This window comes from Rhinoderma darwinii, chromosome 7 (genome assembly GCF_050947455.1).
Source record: "Rhinoderma darwinii isolate aRhiDar2 chromosome 7, aRhiDar2.hap1, whole genome shotgun sequence".
Lineage (NCBI taxonomy): Eukaryota > Metazoa > Chordata > Amphibia > Anura > Rhinodermatidae > Rhinoderma > Rhinoderma darwinii.
Window position 1 is genome coordinate 25,862,546 of NC_134693.1, and position 18,626 is coordinate 25,881,171.

The 18,626-nt window shown below is 45.6% G+C and overlaps 1 protein-coding gene across 1 annotated transcript in view; it reads left to right on the forward strand.

Moving 5' to 3' along the window:
• Positions 1-9,900: 9,900 nt before the first annotated feature.
• The window catches only part of ZFYVE9 (zinc finger FYVE-type containing 9), a 41,051-nt gene continuing 32,325 nt past the window's right edge, over positions 9,901-18,626 (forward strand). The window contains exon 1 of the mRNA XM_075832997.1: positions 9,901-10,175. The gene's annotated coding sequence lies outside the window, so the exon portion shown is untranslated. The remainder of the gene's footprint in view (positions 10,176-18,626) is intronic.

Consider the following 18,626-nt stretch of genomic DNA (forward strand, 5'->3'; position numbering starts at 1 on the left):
GACAGAGGGATAGGATCTTGCCAGACTTTTTGAGACACACGGCCCTTACAGATGCTTGGAGGAGTTTACACCCCGATGCGAGGGAGTACACACATTTTTTGCATGTACATCAATCGTGGTCGCGTATTGATTACTTACTGGTGAACGACGCTTTCTCCCGCCGCCTGCGTGACGCGGCGATAGAAGATCTGGTCATCTCTGACCACTCCCCAATCACAATTACTTTGGCAGACACAGTAGCTAAGGGACTGGATTTTATATGGAGGTTCCCCTCCTTTCTGGCGACGGATGAGGGCTTTTTACAGAAGCTAAAGGGCTGGTGGACGGAATTTGACGGGGATAATGCGTCACACCGTACGAACCCGTCGTTGTACTGGCGTACAGCTAAAGCGGTAATTCGCGGGAAAATTATACAATTTATGGCCAATCTTAAACGTAAGACCACCGAAGGGTATAAGACGGCGAGCGAACGATTAAGGCGCGCATACACGGCGTTTTTACATTCTCCGTCAGCGTCTTTGGGGGAAGCCTGGAGGGAAGCCAAGCGACAGTTTGATCAATGGCTAGACAAAAGAGAAAGCATTTATCGGTCTCAATTTGATGCTAACCTTATGCGTTTCGGTAATAAAGCGGGCAAATTATTAGCACGCTTGGCGATGGGGAGGTATACGCCGTCGCACATTTTAACCCTTAAAGACACCAACGGAATTCCTACAGCAGATCCAAAAACAATAAACACTATTCTGCGTACATATTATCAAGCCCTTTATTCAGACACGCCCATCGACACCCAAAAAGGAAGGGAATTTTTGGAGAAGGTAAAGCTGCTTGGACTTATGCAGGAGCAGAATGATCTGCTGAGCGCAGAGATAACGGTGGAAGAGATAGCGAGTACCATTAGGACCTTATCTAACGGAAAGGCCCCTGGGCTGGATGGGTTCACAGGAGAATTTTTTTGAGTCCCTAAGAGAAGAAATCAGCCCCATTTTGATGGATTATTATAATATTTTACTAAAGACCGGTACGTTTCCAGTGGAGGCCAAAATAGCGCATATAAAGGTGCTGCCCAAGAAGGGGAAGGACCCTCTTGACCCGGGGTCATATCGCCCAATATCATTGATAGACCAAGACCAGAAGTTACTCACAAAAATCTTAGCTAATCGTCTGGCCATGTATTTACCGACATTGGTGGGTAAATCTCAAGTGGGGTTTGTAAAGGGCAGGGCAGCAGTGACTAACTTGCGTAAGGTGTTGACGGTGCTAGAAACAGTCAGGCACGATCCCCAGCCAGGTACCAGGCCAGCACTCTTAGCGCTAGACGCAGAGAAAGCTTTTGATAACATACAGTGAGAATGGCTGGGGATGGTGCTGGATAAGATGTATGTCCAGGGAGCCTTTCGGATCTTTTTGAAAGGGGTCTATACTAATCCCCAAGCGCGCGTCTACTCTTCAGGATTTCTGTCGGCTCCCTTCCAATTGTATAAAGGGACCTGGCAGGGATGTCCCTTGTCGCCACTTTTATTTAATCTAGCACTTGAACCTATGGCTAGATTTCTGGAAGAGTCTGCAGTGTTCAGAGGTATTCAGGTGGGATCACTGGCAGTTAAGTTAGCCTTGTTTGCTGATGATGTTATTCTGTTTATGTCGAATCCTCAAGAGCACTTACTGCCGGTCTTTCACTTTTTGCAGGACTTTGGGCAATGCTTGGGATACAAAGTCAATATAGCTAAAAGCGAACTGCTGGAGTTGGGCAAACCATTACCTGGGACCTTTTGGCAGTCCTTGGGATGCGGGATGTCTCCGGTGAAACAGTGCATTACTTATCTAGGCATTAAGATAGGGAAGGCGCCTGAAACCCTGTATGGCCTGAATTATCCACCACTGTTTAAAAAAATGCAGGCGGAACTCACCAGATGGTGTCAGCTGCCGATATCCCTTCTGGGGAGGTGCCATTTAATTAAGATGGTTAGTTTCCCCAGACTGCTATATGCCTTTCAAACACTCCCGCTCTTGCTGAAACATGGGGACGTCTCCAAACTGAATTCCGCATTTACAAAATTCCTATGGGCAGGAAAGAGGCCTCGCATCGCACTCACCAAGCTCATGAGGGACAAGCATGAGGGGGGGCTGAAGTTTCCTAATATTAGGGGATACAATGTGGTATGTCTCTTTCGTCATGTAGTGAATTGGCTTCATGAAACGAGCCATTATTCCAATTTAGAGCTGGAAGGGGAGTACGCCTCACCCTGGCACTTAAAAGCCCTGTTACACTGTAGAGTTGCCTCTCTTCCGTGCCGTCTCAAAACCTCCATTGTTCTGAGAGATACAGTCCTAGCCTGGAAAGCGGTTCGTAACATTTTTGACTTGCCTCACCTGCTCTCCAAGCACATGCCGTTGTGTGGACACCCGGAATTCTTACCGGGAGTAGACAGTGGGGACAGATTTGCCTCTTGGGGGGATACAGGTATTAGTAACGCAGGGGACCCTATGCATAAAGAGGAAAGGAGATGGTTAACCGGGTCGGAAATCAGAGCTAAACTCGGTCCCTTAGAGGGCAATGCTAATTTTCTACAAGTTCTCCAGGTGCGGTCATTCTGTACCTCTAGGCTCAGAGATCTAAGTAAGGAAGCCACCACTCATACTCTAGATAAGGTCATTAGCCCAACGGCTCTTCGGGCGACTATCTCGAGTTTGTATAGAGCACTCGGGGATTATTTTGTCCGCCCGCAACCACGGGCAATGTTCAAAGTCTGGGAACGGTGGACTCAAGATCCGGCTATAGGAGAGACCATATTGGGGGGCTGGGAGACGGTACGGAAGGTGATCGTTAACGAGAGCTGGAGGGAAACTTATTTCAAACTAATCCATTCGGCTATATATGGCTTCAATATTTTACCTTCGCAGTCCTTCCCCGATCGCATTACGAGCTGTCCCAAATGCAACACCCCCCTGACGAATTTGTGGCACGGAGTATGGGGCTGTGCTCATACTGAACGATACTGGGCAATGGTGCGCAGCTATATTTTGGATCATTGGAAGGCGAACCTTCCAATGACGCCTCAAGCGCTGCTGTTCCATCAGGCGCGACCGCCAGAGGAAGAGGATGCTCGAGGGACGAGATCTCCTCCCCCCCTGGTGCACACAATTTTGCTGGTGGCCTTGAGATGCCTTCTATGTAAATGGCTGGAAGCTGATACACCGGGTCTAGACATGATTGTGTCTCGCTTGAAACAATTATTAGCTCTTGAGCGGGTGGAGGTAGAAAGAAGGAAAGAAACGGGAACCAAAAAGTTATTTGCTAAATGGCAACTATTTATAGAAACGCAATGCACAGCGACTGAGGTGATGGAAATTGTTACGCCTTTTAGACACACAGCGTGGTATCATACGCAGCTTCTGGCGGGCACTTTAGGAGGCTTACAACTTCAGTCTAGTAGTAGATAGGGGATAGATGGGGCGGTGCTACTCTTTAATGACCTAAGTCGTGATCGGGAATAGGGGAAGTCATGTTTTAGTTGCTTAGCAGATTCAAGAAGATATGCCATGATTGTATGTTGTTATTTTGTTTTGGTTATACTCGCAGTTGCGTGCTGTTCATTGATGACGCAATTTTTCTTTGAAATGTTTGTACGAAAATGTGAAAAATGTTAATAAAAAATGATGTTTTAAAAAAAAAAAAAGAAAGAGCGGTCGGCACACCTTCGGGACTTACTGACTCGGATACATCGCCTGGAACAGTCACATAAGGTATCCCAGGATCGGGTAATGGGGGCGGAGCTGGGACAGTTGAGAGAGCAGGTTCGTTCACTCTTCCTGGCAAAGGCGAGGGCCTCCCTAGTTAAATGTAGACGACACTTTTATGAATTTAGTAACAAACCTGGTAGGACCTTAGCTCGAGCACTTAGGAAGACCCGCTCACGTACCTATGTCCCCTATGTTCTGGGTTCACACAATAGACATCTCCAGCTTCCACAAGACATATCGGAAGCCTTCCGTGCCTATTACCATTCTCTTTATAATCTCCCACGGGCACCCCCTTCTTCGGAAGGTGGTGGTCACCTGGAGAAAATCGAGTAGTATCTTCGGTCATTGGGGATGAAATGTACTCCTCCTGAAGCTATTGCGGCCTTGGAGGTGCCCATTTCCCCGGAAGAGCTGTCATGGGCACTGAAGGACTCACCCACGGGGAAGGCACCGGGTCCGGATGGTCTGCCCCTACAGTATTATAAGGCCTACCAGACTTGCTCTCGCCCCACTTCCTCCGGGCATTCAATTCTATTACTGAGGGGTTCTCCATACCTCGAGACACATTGAGGGCCCATATTACGGTCATACCCAAGGAGGGGAAAGACCCATCCTTGTGCCAGAATTATCGTCCTATTTCTCTACTTGATGTGGATTTAAAACTATTTGCTAAGATCCTGGCACGGAGGATGACTCCACTCCTACACCACGTGATACACAATGACCAGGTGGGCTTTATGCCCTTGCGTGAGGCACGAGATAATACCACACGAGCGATTAACTTGATGTATCAAGCGGCTGTTTCGACCCTTCCCACTTGTTTTCTGTCGACAGATGCAGAGAATGCCTTCGACAGGGTCAACTGGGATTTTATGCTGCCAACCTTGCAGCATGTGGGCTTAGGGGCTCACATGATGAACTGGATCTCGGGTCTCTACTCCTCCCCATCGGCTCAGGTTAAGGTCAACGGGCACTACTCACCCTCATTTGCAATCACTAATGGCACGAGGCAAGGCTGCCCCTTGTCCCCATTAATTTTCATTTTATGCTTGGAGCCCTTCCTGTGCCATATTCGCTCCAATCCAGACATTGCGGGCATAGTCCTGGGTGGTAGGGCCCATAAGGTCGCTGCCTACGCGGATGACCTGCTCTTTTTTCTCACGGCTCCCAGGATTTTCTTGCCCAACCTGATGGCGGAGTTGAGTAGATACTCGAAATTATCCAACTTCAAGATCAACTACCAGAAGTCTGAGGCACTTAACATCTCGTTGCAACAGACCCTGGTCGCTGACCTGTCTGAATCCTTTCCCTTTAAATGGGCGAGGGACTCGCTTAAATATTTGGGGGTCCGGCATCCCAGTGATCTGTCTCGCCTTTACGCGGTGAACTTCCCTTCGCTTCTTCAACATGTAAAGAGCGACTTGGACTCTTGGACGTCGGGTACCTTTACCTGGTTTGGTAGGTGCGCCATTCTGTATCTCTTTCAGGCCCTCCCAATACATGTCCCACGCCCGTTCTTTCAATCTCTGCTGTCTCTTCTACACAAGTTTATCTGGGCGGGGAAACCTGCGCGTATTGCCCATTCCATGCTTTTTCGTGCGAAGTGTGAGGGGGGTGTTGGTCTTCTGGACTTTGTTTCCTCCACCACCATGCCTCTCACTTGACACGAATTCTAGACTGGTTTAGACACAGCGAGATTAAGGAATGGGTGTCCATGGAACAGGCTTTTTTGGCAGTCCCTCTACAGGCCTTACCGTGGTTGGGTAGACATACTCCCTTGGCAGCGCGGACACACCCGACGATCGGGCCCACACTGGCAGTTGCGGCACGGCTCTTCCCTAGGACAGAGATCTCCCCGTCTCCCTCCCCACTGTTCCCGATTTTGGGTAACCCTGCATTTCCACCGGGGCGGGAAGGTGGTCCTTTCCTGCTTTGGTTGAGGGCAGGTAAGGGACGTGCGGTACACTTTTTGCAGGAGGAGAGGTGGATGTCTGGCGCGCAGTTACAGTCTCTGTCGGACTCTGTCCCTTTTTCTGCATGGCAGGTCGCCCAGCTACGACATTACCAGGCGTCATTAGCTAATCCGGCGGCGTACTCGCGTGGTGGCTCCCCATTTGAACTTTTATGCACAGACACGGGCACGGTGCGCCATTCGTTGTCCAAACTCTATGCTCTTCTGATCTCGCCTTCCAATCTGCCTACCCCATCTTACCTGCTTAGTTGGGAAAGGGATTTGGGTCTAACATTCACTCCCGAACAAAAGGAGCGTCTGTTTACCATGACGCATAAGTCCTCAATGGCCAGTAGATATCAGGAGGCAGGGTTCAAGATTCTGTCTCGTTGGTATAGGGTGCCTTCCAGATTGCATGCAATGATTCTGGCGGTTTCGCCATTGTGCTGGAGATGTGGTGACCATGTGGGTACGATCTTGCATATTTTTTGGGACTGCCCACTCTTGACTGATTTCTGGTCCGAGGTGTGGCGCATTTCCTCGAAATTCACGGATTTCCCCCTCCCGAGGTCGCGGGACCTTTTCCTGCTCCATCTGTGTGAGATACCTCTGTCTACGTATAGGCGCTCAGTTGTTCGCAACTTGGTGAATGCGGCTAGAGCGTGTGTTCCCGCGCTGTGGAGACAATTTTGTCCCCCGTCGGTGGGCATGTGGTGTGGCAAGATCCAGGAGATTATGAGAATGGAGGACCTCACGGCATCAATGAAAGGGTCCCATGCCTCTTTCCTTAGAACATGGTGTGAATGGATCCGTTTTCAATCCTCTGTGGAATACAAGGCCATCATGGCCTCTTGACTTCTTACCTAGGCCCAATTGTGTCAGGTTAGTTCCTCTCCCTCTCTTTCTCTCCTTATTTTCCCCGCTTTTCTTTCTTTCTCTTTACTGTTTCCCTGCTCGACTATGGAGTATTATGCATCGCTGCGGGATCAGGGTGCATATCTGCATTTCTTCCATTATTGTTCTGAGCGGTATACTGCCTTTCATTGTAATTCTATGCACTTTTGTTATGCAAGTTACTGGCCTGTGGCCGATGTCAATACCGACTTGGTTTGTACTGAGTATATTGTGTGTTTTTCTTTGTGCTTTAAAAACTAAAATAAAAGAATTTATAAAAAATAAAAAAAAATAGTTGTCTTTAGAATAACTATTCAGCAGGGGCACCAACTGAGTGGCTCACCAAAATTGAATTTAGGGAATCATGGCACAATGCACCCACTATGTAGAATTAGTGTCCTTCTTGGCTCATGCAGAACCGTGTCTACTCATTTATCTAAGCGCCCTGCACCTCCGGCCAGGATCAATGCTCCCTGTTAGGCTGAAGAAGCCGCACATAGACATTCTACGCTTCTGCACATACTGCAGGTGCTTCTGCATCTTCATTTCAGCTATGGTGTGGGTCTCGGTACCCAGAACCTCGCCGATCACCTGTGATCGACGCTCCTTATTAGGCTCATATAGAACGTCTATGAGCCCGTCTTCAGCCTACAGAGCAGCCCCAATCACAGCTGAAGGTGCAGAGCACTTGACTGAGCACTTCTGCACCTTTTTTTTTCATCCATCGGTGATGATCTCTGCACCCGGACCCCCACGATCAAAACTTCTGACATGTCTCTGACATATGGAAATTGCAGCTACTTTTAACCTAGCACTGTGTCTCCTTCACTAATTACCCCTGCACAGCGGCACTCTCAGGCACCCGCTGTGCAGGGAACTACAATCCAGCTCCATTCACTTGAATGAGGATGTGTTGCAGTTCCCTGTACAGTGGGTGTCTGGGAGCGCCGCTGTACTTCAGAAATGCCAAAGGGACCTCTGTCCCTTCATTCTCTGGATTGACGGGTGTCCTAGAGGTCAGATTCCCACTGATAATAATGTTATGGCATAGCCTAGTGATATACCATAACATTCCAAATGGGAATACCCCTTTAAAGTATTGCTTTATATGTAATTCCCTATTATTATCTTTAAAGTATTTCCAAATATGGAGTTTTATTTTTAGCCGTTGTAAAGTATTTTGACTATTTTAAATAGAACAAGTGCTAAAATAAATTGTGTTCCCTTTTCCCCATGGAGCCACCTAACCAGGTATCTTCCCTCAGTGCCACTGCTTGAATTTTAACAGACTGGGAACATATGTTGCAGATGTAATATTTCACACAAGACTGAGATTTAACATTCACTTACTGTAAATTACCAGACTGTTCCTTCTGACTCTGACTAATCAGTTAGCGCATCAAGAAATACTTACAGCAACATCCGAGCCAGTTACGCTACAAGACGATTTTGTCGGATCCTGATGTTTTCTAGGACATCTATACAGATGCCATATCCAAATGATGACATTGTGCCATAGACGCCAGATGAATCCCCAGTGCAATGAATGTTTTTTTTATTATATCAACTTATTACACCAATAAAAGAATTGTTCACATTGATGACAGCCGAGACTCATGTTGGCACTTCCTGGCTGGGTTGTGCCCATTGTATGTCCGCCATATTTCTCAAAATGCGGCCCAACGGACTGACAAAAGTTGCAAACCTATGAAACTGCGCTCCAGTTTGTAAGAACAATATGATACTTGCACTATATAAATAGGTGTACAGCTTTAACTATATTCTAATGAAAGGCTTTTTTACATGGGGTGATGATCGAGGGAATGGAGCGCCCGCTCCCGATCGTCGGCCCGTGTTAAAGGGCTCAACCATCAGTCGACTGAGCAAACTCTTGTTTGTCGGCTGATCTAATCTTTTATGCGGCCCGTGTAAGCCGTGTATTGCGTCTCATTTATGTGGTGTTTTTTTTCCCTTTTATATGGTGTTTGTGGCTCAGTGGCGCTTTTTAAAAATCGCAGCAAGGATCAGTTTGGCGTGTTTTTTCCAGCAGTTAGTGGTGTTTTATTTCCCAAAGACCTCCATAGCTTTTTTTTATATGTGTGTTGAATTTTTTTTATGCCGTTTTTTTCAGTAAAAATTATGTATTAGAAAGAGGAATTTTTGCATCACATGATTAGCAATGCAGCTAGTAAAACATACTATTTGCAAAAAAAACACTACAAAAAAAATGCATGTAGCATTTTACTTTTCGTTTTTTTGATGCTTCCCCCCCCAAAAAAAGGTGGCACATAAAAGGGGTGTTAAAGAAGCCTAAGAGTGGTTTTACACTGCCAGATTTCTACCCATAACGAGCGCTGATCGACGATATAACAAGTCGATTGGCGCTCATAAACCGACCCTTTTACACGGCCTGATGTTATACTATATGGGGACGAATGATCATTCATATGATCGTTCAGTCCCCATCAGTCGGCAGCACATCCCCCGTTAAAACGTGGAGATGTGCTGCCGACAACCATGATTTTTCAGGCTGCATTTAAGATGTGACTAGCCAAAGAACGAGTGTTTGCTCGTTTATCAACTGATCGCTGCCCTGTGTACACGGGCCAATAATTGGGAGTGAACGTTCATAGGAAAGCTTGTTGGGTTGATTATTGGCCTGTGTAATGGGCAATTAGTCAGAAGATAGAAGTGGTGCCCTTAATCGCAAAGATTTCTGATGGGGTTCCCAATACTTTGGACAACCCCGTTTTCTTAGAAGAGTCCCCCCAGCGATAAACTGATCACAGGATGTCCAGATACTGGGACCCCCAAAGATGAGCTGTAACCTGTGGGAAACAGGTCTTGTGGCCCCATTCACCAATTTCTGGCCATTGCGGTTTTCATAGAGCACAACCTCTCCATCTTTGGTGGCTGTAAACTGACGAATAACCGGACCCCTGTTCTCCTAAAAATTGAGGGTCTCTCCCTCTCATCTCTCTCTCTCATCTCCCTCCCTCTCATCTCTCATCTCTGTCCCTCTCATCTCTCTCCCTCTCATCTCTCTCTCATCTCTCTCCCCTCTCATCTATCTCCCTCTCATCTCTCTCATCTCTCTCCCTCTCCCCTCTCCCTCTCATCTCTCTCTCTTCTCTCTCCCTCTCATTTCTCATCTCTCTCCCTCTCATTTCTCATCTCTCTCGCTCTCATTTCTCATCTCTCTCCCTCATCTCTCTCTCATCCCTCTCCCACATGCTTTCCCCTTGTTTAGGCCGCTTGCAGTTCTCTCTCCTCCCAGGCAGGGGGCGCTGTTGTCCCCAGCTGCTGCACTCTATCCTCTCTCCCTGCCCTCCTTTTCTCTTGTCGGGCCGGACATGGCAGTGACAGCAGCAGAGCTGGGGGCACACGGAGCCGGGCCGCACACCAGGCAGAAACCGGACGTCGGGGAAAATACGTGGCCGGGGAAGTTGATGAGGCCCGAGGTGTCTTCTTCCTCACATTGCGGGTGTTATTAGAAGAGCCAGCGTGTCCCTGAGAAGAGGAGGAGGGTAACCGCGCTTCTGACCCAGGAGCCTGTGCCGCCAACTCGGCATGAGGAGCCCCCCTGGTAAGTGCCCACAAGAAGGGCAGCGTGGTAGTGGATTATTAGAAGCATGGGGGCAGGGCATAGAATACCCCCCCCCCCACATTATCGAGGAGACCGGGGCGCCTGTATAGGGGCGCACTCATGGTAGTTACCTGCCCGCAGAGCTGTAATAAGAGCCTGCTGTGTTATTATCAGCACCCACCTGTATAATCATCCAGCACCGCATGTAGTGATATCCGTTACTGCACCTCTTATTAATAGATGCATGTGAGGGAAACCATTATACTGCTCAACAACTATTCTATAAGATTATAAGCGGACACAGACCAAGCTATAAGTGACCCCCAGGTTACAGATACAATCAATCTACATGAAAAGTTGAGTGTCTCTGTAAATCTATTGCATTGTTTATCTTATGAGTTACTGCAGAGCTGCATTCACAATTCTGCAGGCTTCACAGCTGAAATCTCACCGCATTCCACGCTGGTTCAATGTCTGCACGTATTTGCATTCTAGGACATGTCGTCTTTACACCAGGCCCTGTACAGTAAACTGCTTTAGAAAAAACAAGCTACCCCCTGCATTATAAGAAATCTGCTACGCTGTTTGGGGTGTTTCTGTTGACGAGCTTGCTGACTGTTTCCAATAACAACCAGCAGAATTGTGAATTCAGCTGTGGTCTATTCAGTCTGTAACTCAGGATCAGTACAAGATAAGTAATGCAATTACTTAGATACTTAACTTTTTATGCAGATTATATAGAAAATGTAAATGGCTTTGAAAGGCAGGCATGCTTTAATTTTGCTCATGATAAAATTCTGGATCACTGGATGCATTTGGGCAGAGACTGAGACTTTCTGGACTAGACTGTCAGCATTAAGGCCCCATGCGCACGACCGTAAAAAATCTCCGTAATACGGACCGCAATTATGGACCCATTCAGTTCTATTGGCCATGGACGCCTCTCCGTATCGCTAGCATAGAACTGTGCCGGGAGTTATGGAGCATGTCCTACTTTTTTGTATTTTATGGGCCGTGCTCCCATACTTTATATGGGAGAACGGCCCGAAAAATGCGGGCTGCGGCAGTCAGCGACGTGATTACGGGCACGGCCTTGTACATGAGGCCTAAGACACAATTCAGTTTTGGTGCAGCTTTCCATGTGTTTTATATTTGACCGAAACTAGGATAAGAGGCTATGGAAAACTTTTGGTGCCATTTTTTTTAATGTATGTGTTTTAGGATACTAAGCACTTTTGTGATAAACTTATGTTGCTTTGTTTCTGTTCTGCAGCTTCTATGTATCCACTGCACATAGAAGCTGCAGAACTAAGTAGCTAGTGAGCTGGTCTGACAGTTCGGCTGAAGTGCGGCTCCTGTGCTGCGTTTTTTTTTTTTTATTACTGTGGCCAGATGTTACGTTAAATTCTATAGTAAAATGCATTTTACATACAACTGCATTTACAAAATGACATTAGAATTAAAAACGGCATTAAAAAAATCGATAAACACGTTACATTTTAATAACGCAGGCATTTTTAAAAGTGTTTTTTTTGAGGCAGTGTATGGGCTTGTCCAAACGTAACAGAACGCTGCAGCAATTCTGCAGAAAGTAGAATTTTCGCTGCGGAGAAACTGCACCATTTCCTGTGTTTATTACGGCAGAAAATAGTGCGGACTTTCTGTCCGCTTTCCGCAGCAGGAATTGACATGCTGCGGTACGGAAAATACGCACCGCAAGTAAATTTCTGGTAGGAAATTTTACGCAGTGTGTGGATGAGATTTGATAAATCTCACCCACTTTGCTGCTACTGTATTGTGCTGCGTATGTTCCATCAGCAGTTCCGGACGGAAAAAATGCAGCAATTCCGCTATGTGTGGACAAGCCCTAAATTGGTAGAATTGGCCTTCTATTGATAACATCTACGTACTAGGGTTAGGCCTTATTCACACGAACGTGTATTACGTCCGTGCTACGCGCGTGGAAATCACGCGCGTCGCACAGATTTATGTAAGTGAATGTGGCTGTTCTGACAGGTCGTGATTTTCACCCAGCGTATGTCCGCTGCGTAAAACTCACAACATGTCCTATGCTTGCCCGTGTTTCGCGCAGCACGCACTCATTGAAGTCAATGGGTGCGTGCCAATCGCGCTCGGCACCCGGAAGCACTTCCGGGTGCTGCGCGTGATTCGCGCTACAGTAGTAAAAAAAAAAAAAAGAATGAAAACAGAAAAGCACATCCTGATAATGATAATGATGCCGCCGCGCACCATATACAGATGCTACACTGAACTTTTGCGCGCGCAAAACGCAGCGTTTTTTTCGCGCGCAAAACTGACACGTTCGTGTGAATAAGGCCTTAGATGAGGTATCGGATGCAGACAGCAGCGGCTGACCATATTATTTTGCAGTTTCTTTGTACAGTGTAAATATGGAAGCTGCAGAAGAGAAACAAAGCAACGTTTTTATTATAAGTATATTACAAAAGTACTTTGATTTTACAAAATACATGCATGACATAAAAAAATATGGTGTCCATAGCCTTTAATACTAGTTTTGGCTAAAAATAAAATACTGAGAGCTGCAACAAAACTGCATTGTGTGAATGAGTGCTAAAGCTGATGGTCTAGCTCCAGAGTCCATCTGTGTTGGAAGAGCATTTCCTTTGCACGGAGTACTGAGTGTGGTAATACTGCGAGTTGCAGAACCACCAAATGCTATATACCTTTGTATCTACTAGTCTAGGGGCTCACATTTATTTTTAATCTATCATTGGCCGCAGTGTCAGAAATAAAAGTTAAGATTTATTATTTAGAACGTAAGTAATGTGGAAAAAGTGTCTTTGTTGCCTTTCGGCAATTTTTATTTAATGACGTGTTGGTGGCTACTGTTGTGTATGGCGCTCTCTTTTGAGATCCATGGAGAAAAGTGATGCCTGCTTGGCTTTTTCCATAACATCCATAGACTCCAAACTCCCCATTTGAAGCGAATACAACAAGCGGCCAGTGGCAGCTCCTTTGCTTCTGTATCCGGGTCAGGGGACCCCCATTCTGCCAATAGGTGACAAACGTGTTATAACTTCAAATGCAACTGTCGCCTTGCAGTCATGGTCTTGTGACTTGCATTCAACTTTTTTCAACTCATGTTTTTCTCCTGGATAGTTATGTATTTGTCTTTTTCACATAATCACTCTCTAAGGTGTGTGCGGGCCCGGCCTTCTGCACTGATTACAATTTAGTGTAGATAAGATTATATAGCTCCTCTATGCTCCACCTCCTATCCACTTAAAGGGTAACTAAACTTTCATAAAACTTCTGACATGTCACTATGACATGTCAAAAGTTTTGATCAGCGATAGTCCGAGCACTGAGGCCCCCAGCGATCACTAAAAAGAATCGGCAGGATCCACCTGTAATCTGTCACATGTAGGTTTTGAATTTAGATGCGATAGATTACAAGTGGATCCTGTGTGTCAGACACGCAGGACCCGCGGTCATTGAACCAGTCAGGTCTGCGGGACTGACGCATTCAGGTCATACGACACAGCTGCTCTGTATAGTGAATACAGAGCAGCTGTATCTCAAAAAGAACAAAAGTTCTGCAGACTTCACTTTTGTTTCTGTTCAAAAATACGGAAACCTAGCAAACGGAGACAAACGGAAAGCCACTGAAACAAAAGCATAACCATTGAAATCAATGGTAATTCTAACGGAACCGTTGCTTTCCATTTAATGACTAACCTGTGTGTGTATGTGTGTATATATATTATGAGGTTTAGATGGCCTTTAAATCAACCTCACAGTCGGCTCCCAATTCACCGCAATGTTCTGCGCTGGATGTGATTTTAACACAGGATGCTATAGGGTGGAGAGGAAAATGGCCATTAACGAAAATCTTCAGATGTCGGAAAATTAAGCAATTGATGGAGCATTATGAGAAAACTATTTTCTACCCAGAGATTTCTCGAAATGCAAACCCCGGCCTAGAGAGAGGTTGTACATGTGACGATCACACGGCAGCAATATTGGAGTTTTTTTTTTATGCGTTGCATATAATTGTCAATGTAGGGTGTGCCAGGCTCGATGTGCGATGACTTCACATGAGTGATACATTCACTGGTGCTGGCATGTGCTGCAAACATTGTTATTGCTTCATTTTGGCTCCAGTCGGCCTTATGTTTTTTTAATTAAAAGCTGGAACGTGTGCCAATGCCAAACCCGGCAGATGTTGATATTAGCGGAGATGTAGTGGTTGGTGTCTAAAATGTCACAAAGAACGTAATTTCATCAGGACGATGTGAATGTTACATATGTGGCAGCGACAGAAATGAAACATCCGGAAATGACACACAGACGTGGTGAGACGGTCGCCTAAAAGGCTTCATCTGGGCAAAGAAATTTCTGCTTCGCCAAGTGAATGATCCGGTGTAGAAGACGTTAATGACGCAAAGCACTTAAAGTAGTGCAAATAATAATAGAGGATCTGTGCTGCACTTATAGGTCTGTAGTTTTGTAAAACCGGGTTTCCACATTGCATTTAATATACCCCTCTCCCTTCTTATAATCCACAGAATGATTGCAAACAGTAAATTAATATCTTTAAATGGTTTGGAAAATTTATCAGATTGCTTTTATTTACTGCATGCGTTCAGTTGTAACAGTATTTGGCAATCTGATGTCCCTCGGCTCCTTCACAGTCCGGAATAACTGATAATGGGTAACGATTAGTATATGCAGTAGGATACAATATAAATAATATCAAATAATCTGCATAAAAGTTGAGTAACTTTGTAAATTTCATTAGTTATCTTGTATTGATCTTGTATTACACTCCAGAGCTGCATTCATAATTCTGCACGCTTCAGTTAGTGAGTATTCTTGACTGGCACAATGTCCTAAGCTGGTCCTGGAGATTTGTCACTAGGTCATATAAATTTAACTAGTTTACTGGCCTGAATAGCACTGTCTCCCTGATTCCCGTGCTGTGTTTATTTTTTTGCTGAACCCCTCCCCTCTTCCGTTCCATCGATATGGCCCACTGTTGTGTTGGCTCCCTATATGCTAAATTGCTATAGTTAGCCAACGGGGTGGAGCTAGCATTCTTGCCTCTCATGCTGACCAATCATTACAAGGCAGCTTGAGGGTAGTTTTACGCCATCTTGGCTAACTACAACTTAGCATAGAGGTAGCCGAAACAACAGTTATATCTCTGGAATGGGAATTCCACTACAATTCTACCATACAAACCTTAATGAAACCCCTCCGTGTCTTTTTGATGTTTTTGAAGTCTATGGAGAAAAACGTCGTACCCAGAGCTCGCTGCACTCTGAAAAGAAAGCTCCACTGATCACAAAAGCGCGAAAACTCCTAAACTAAAACGATGTAGCCCACTTTTATCTAAAGTGGATTAATTTTAGGCAATATTTAAGTTAAAAACAAAACCGAAAAAGCAACATGAATCAATATGCCCCAATATTAAAGTAAACGAAATGCATATTAGATTTAATGGGTTGATTCAAGGGTGTTAAACCCAAACAGCATCACGACTGGATATATAAGACCAAAAGAAGAAAGAAATGCTGGGAAACCAAAGGGTAATGAAAAAATACAAAAATTCTTTATTAACATGAATAAGTCATACAATAATAAAAGAATCCATAGGCCAACAGTAAAAACAAGGATACTCGGCAGGAAATTGTCCAGATGAACGCTGAGGATAGGTAAACTATGTGTGAATCCCCTGATAGAGCCAATGCAGGAGATAAGGATATCTAATATATTCAGTTTAAATAAGCAAATCAGATATATATATATACATGCACACTTGCATGCAGTGAAGATCATAAATACATTAATCCTAGTTCAAGATAATTTGCAGTCAGTGACTGATGTTTTAATCAGGGTGCAATATATTCTAGGCACCACACATATACTATGCACGCAGAAAGACTGAACATGCACAGACAAAAGTAGAACAAAAAAAGGTATGTTACATCAGTAAGTAAGCCGTAATATGGAAGTCTGACATACCCATAGTAGAGAGACCGGACAATCACAGCTGGGATCCACCCCAACGCGCGTTTCGGCGCTAATGCCTTCGTCTGGGGGTGGTGTTAGGTTGGAGTCATAGACCCTGTATATGGGAGCGAACCAATGGGCCAAGTTTAATGCACCTGATGTGCGTACTGAGTGATAAGGCTATGTACCCTGTATAACTACAGGTCGCTGTCTCCTGGAGGCTAAAGAGGCCGCGCCCACGTCGGCGCCAGCAGCGACGAGCTAGAGTCTGAAACACGTGACCGCGTCAGAGAGACCCGGTCACGTGGACCAGACAACAGACACGTCACCAGTAATGTTTAAGTTAAAGCTCGGCTACTTTACTAACCTATGTTGTGCAAAATGTATAACTTCATCTTCCTGCTTTGATAAATCTGTCACAACAAACATCACTATCATTCACTTTCACACTAACCAAAATTAAAGCTGTTGTCTGGACATTTTTTATTGATGGCCTATCCTTAGGATAGGTCATCAATATCAGTTCGGTGGGCGTCTGACTCCCGGCACCCCGCCGATCAACTGGCTGAAGGGGCCGTGGCATTAGTCGCCGAGGCTGTACCTGGGATTGCAGCTAAGTCCCTTTCACTTGAATGGAACTGCAATCCCAGATACAGCCGCTACGGAAGTCTATGGCGCGGTGCTTGTAAACTCTGAAAAGGCTGCAGTGACTAACACTGCTGCCCCATCAATCAGGTGATCTGTGGAGGTGCTGGAAGTCTGATATGATATTGATGATCTATCCTAAGAATAGGCCATCATTAAAAAAAAAAAAAAAATGCCCGGAGAACCCTTTTTAAAGAAACTTTTTTTTTTCTTTTTTTTCTTTTTTATTCTCACTTGCAAACTTTTTTGCAACTTTTTAAAAAAAAAAAAAAAAGCAAGCAATTCTTCAAAAATGTGTCTGAATCATGGCCGAGCAATAAGGAGTGCCCACTTTTCTCTCCACTCTTAGAAACTGACGTGCATGGTGCAAATGGCAATTAACTAATGGTTAATATGTCACACGGCAGATTAGACACTACTTCGGAGTAAAATGTGCCGTTCTGTGTAAAGATATTTATATTTTCTTTAGACTAACAGCAAACATCTGGCCACCGCATTTAGATTTTGAAAAACGTAGCAACAAGAGCACTGGAGTAAAATGCTCTGTTTATTAAGACGATTAACAATGTATTTCCCTGTTAACCTATCAAGGGACTGTTTTCTGCCGGACTGCAACAAAACTGCATGTAATACGCATCGTGTGCATTGAGCCTATCGGTATATGGAGTAAAGTAAACTTTTGTGTAATTAGGCCTCATGCACATGACTGTGAGGCCCCATGCACACGACCGTGTTTTTGCGGCCGCAATTCCCCCGAAAATCCACGGGAGAATTGCGGCCCCATTCTTTTCTATGGGGCCGTGCACACGACCGTAGTTTTTGCGGTCCGTGCGCGGTCCGGGCTCATTGAAAACAATGGCCGCGGCCATGTGCATGTCCCACGATTTGCGGGCGGCCTGCGGCTGACAGTCCGCTGACAGTCCGCAGCCGGCCGACCCGAAAATCACGGCCGTGCACACGGCTACGGTCGTGTGCATGAGGCCTAAGGGTTTTTACTGTCAGCGAATACAGATCTGATGGTTACGGATACACATCTATAGCCGTCCGCAAGTATGGAAGCTGCCATAGACCTCTATAGGTGAGTCCGTGCCGCAATTGTGGACACGAATAGGACATGTCTACATTTTGCTGATCGTTTCTACAGCACTGTAACGCCTTCGTAAATATACAGAAAGGTGGCCATGGGCAGTAGAAACTATTGGGTCCACAATTTCATCTGTAATTCCGGATGAAAATTATGGTCCTGTGCACGGGGCCTTAGGGTATGTGCACACACACTAATTACGTCCGTAATTGACGGACGTATTTCGGCCGCGAGTCTCGGACCGAACTCAGTGCAGGGAGCCAGGCTCCTAGCATCATAGTTATGTACGACGCTAGGAGTCCCTGCCTCGCTGCAGGACAACTGTCACGTACTGAAAACATGATTACAGTACGGGACAGTTGTCCTGCAGCGAGGCAGGGACTCCTAGCATCGTACATAACTATGATGCTAGGAGCCCGGCTCCCTGCACTGAGTTCGGTCCGGAACTTGCGGCCGAAATACGTCCGTATATTACGGACGTAATTAGTGTGTGTGCACATACCCTTAGTCTGGGCGCTAGAGCAGCTTGTTGAGGAATTCCTTCTGATCATGTCATTTGTATGATGGGAGAGGAAACTTTTTAGTCCGACCGGATGTTTGTTTGCGAGCCCATAATTAGTCGTGATCCTTATAGAAGAAATGTTGTGTTGTATACATAGAGCGTGCAGGCGTTGCATTATTTAGGAGTCGGCTCCTGTATGTTACTGTTCTGGGACGCCACTTTA